Raw genomic sequence first — 2,609 nt, 5'->3', positions numbered from 1 at the left:
CGGTAAACTGCCTAACCTTAGGTGCAGAACATGAGCTGGCTTCTTGTCCTGGGGCTCCTGTGGCCAGGCAGAAGCATAGTAAAGTGCTTGCCAAGGAAGGCCTGAGCTCACAGTCTGAATCCACTGCCCACATAGCACAGCACAAGACTGAGGCTTTTCCGCACTGACTATCGTCTTCAGAGAGACACACATTGGTTTGTGCACAGTGTGTGATCTCTGCAGTCATTCCTTTGGCATGTGATGCTGGGCGGTCACGAGAGGGGCACCCATCCAAAGCAGCCTCTGTATTGCATTGTCCCTACACACAGGGCAACCTGTCCCTGGGCTCCCCCACTCGATTCTAGGCACGGAGTTCAATGGCCTTCTAGAGATTTTCATGAGCCCATAATACGTCCACACTTTAGACACTGTGACCCCAGGTCCCGAGGCAGTCTGGCACAGTGGTCAAGAGCAAGGGGGCTGCAGGCGGACTGCCAACGCTGGCTGTCAGCACAGCCACTTCCTAGCTTTGTGACTCTGGGCACGTTACTTAACCTCTCTCAGCTTCCGTTTCCTCACGGGGATAAGAGTAGCAACACCAGGGTGTTCCCAGGGTGGGGAGGATTCCATGGGACGTACAGGAGGTAGCCAGGCACCTGGTAGTTGAGTCACAGCTACTGTGGTTACTTAAAAAGCTTTTCTTTAACAGCAAGTCTCAATTCTAATGAGCTTAAGGAGGGATCCATCTTTGGCCTTTGGCTTCCTGCAGGAAATCCTTCCATGAACAGCAACAGCAACTGGCAGATTTCCTTGTCAACTGCTGCGAACCATGAGGGGAAATGCCGCTCTAGTTAACTTCCCACTTACACTGGAGGTGCAGCTGGGGCAGGCCAGACAGAACGTGCAGAGCATTTTGTTAAAGTGAGCAATCTTCAGCGCTGATGTGACTGCAAAAATACTCAGTGAGACCACTAAAGGGACTATGTCAGTCATCAACTCTCTCTGAACCCAAGGAACACTCGAAACCTTCTAATCTGTCACAATTGTGGCAGTATGGCATTACCCAGCCATTGGTAGAATCTCAGTGACATCCCCTCCTTCAACCCCTGGGCTGTCCCTTGAAGAAAGACTCACTATAAAGGACGTTCACCCTCACACACCAGCCTCGGCTGCCTGCGGCAGCTAGAGATTTCCCTTGACACTGGCTGAGAACAATTCCAGTGTCGCAGGCCTCCCACAAAACAAGATACACACAGTGCATGTGTAAAATGAGCAACCGGTTTAGAGAACAGCTAAAGGGAGCAAAAAGAGCGGAGTTAGCTACATTTTTTACACACGGAGCAGGAAAGGCTACACCATTCCATTCCCCTTTCTCCAAACAGAAGAGGCTTCCTGGGGCCGGCTCTGGGGGTGGAGTCGGTAGGTGGTGGCTTCCATGAAGCTCCATTTAGGCCACTGAGCAGTTGCCCACGTTCACACTCCACCCTCTTCTGGGTGAGGATGTCAATGCTCCATTTTACGTCCCTTTAACAAAGACCCTATTTGCTTGCAGGCGGAAGGATATTGCACTCATCGGCACTGACTGGCGGCTGTCCCAGCAGTGCTTGGAGCAACTGCACTCGCATGTCATGAAAGCATCGAGCCTAGTGTAAAGCACTCTTGTTGCCGGCAGCTGGAGAGCTTCAGACCTGCACAAGGACACAAATCCATGTCTGTTTCTGCTCTCGGATCTTTCTCCAGACCTGAATAAACTAGGGTAATCACCTTATTTAAGGCCCAGTGGTAGGCAAAATTGTAAAGATGTTTCCCAAGATTCCTGTCTTGGTGATTAAAGTCAAACACTGATCTAGGTACTATTGTGAATGAACTTTTCAGATGAAATTAAATTCAATCAAACAGTAATCTAGGTACTATTGTGAAGGGACTTAGCAGATGCAATTAAGGTTACTAATCAGATGGCCTTAAAACAGTGAGATTATCATTTCACCCCAGTTAGACTGGCTATTATTAAAAAGACAGAGAATAATAAATGCTCGAAAGGATGTGGAGAAAGGGGAACCCTCCTATACCATTGGTGGGACTGTAAAGTAGTAGAACTGTCATGGAAAACGCAGGCACACACACACACACACACACACACAGACACAATGGAGGTCTCTCAACCAACTTCAGATATAACTGTCCAAATGCTGGGTATTTACCCGAAGGAATGGAAATCAATATGTTGAAGAGATACCTGCACACCCATGTTCATTGCAGCTCTATTTAAAATAGCCAGGCTATGGATCAAACCTAAATTTCCATCAACAGATGACTGGATAAGGGAAATGTGGGAACAGTGGAATACTGCTCTGCCATAAAAATGAATGCAGTTCTGCCATTCGCAGCAACATGGATGAACTTAGAGAATATTATGTTAAGAGAAATAAGCCAGGCACAGAAAGAGAAATACCATGTGTCCTCACTCTTAAGTGGGGGCTAAAATAAAGAATGAAAGAAAAGTAAGAAAGTAAGAAAGAAAAGAAAGAAAGAAAGAAAGGAAGGAAGGAAGAAAGAAAGAGAAAGAAACAAAGAAAGAATCACAAAAATACATTGAGCCTCAAAAAAAAAAAAAAGAGAAGAGAACTGTG

General features: G+C 46.9%; 1 pseudogene; it reads left to right on the top strand.

Moving 5' to 3' along the window:
• Positions 1-808: 808 nt before the first annotated feature.
• The window catches only part of LOC103605412, a 9,206-nt pseudogene continuing 7,405 nt past the window's right edge, over positions 809-2,609 (top strand).

The sequence above is a fragment of the Galeopterus variegatus genome, unplaced genomic scaffold (assembly GCF_000696425.1).
Source record: "Galeopterus variegatus unplaced genomic scaffold, G_variegatus-3.0.2 Scaffold5795, whole genome shotgun sequence".
Lineage (NCBI taxonomy): Eukaryota > Metazoa > Chordata > Mammalia > Dermoptera > Cynocephalidae > Galeopterus > Galeopterus variegatus.
Note: the sequence above shows the minus strand (reverse complement) of the source record. Positions and strands in the feature narration are given on the sequence as shown.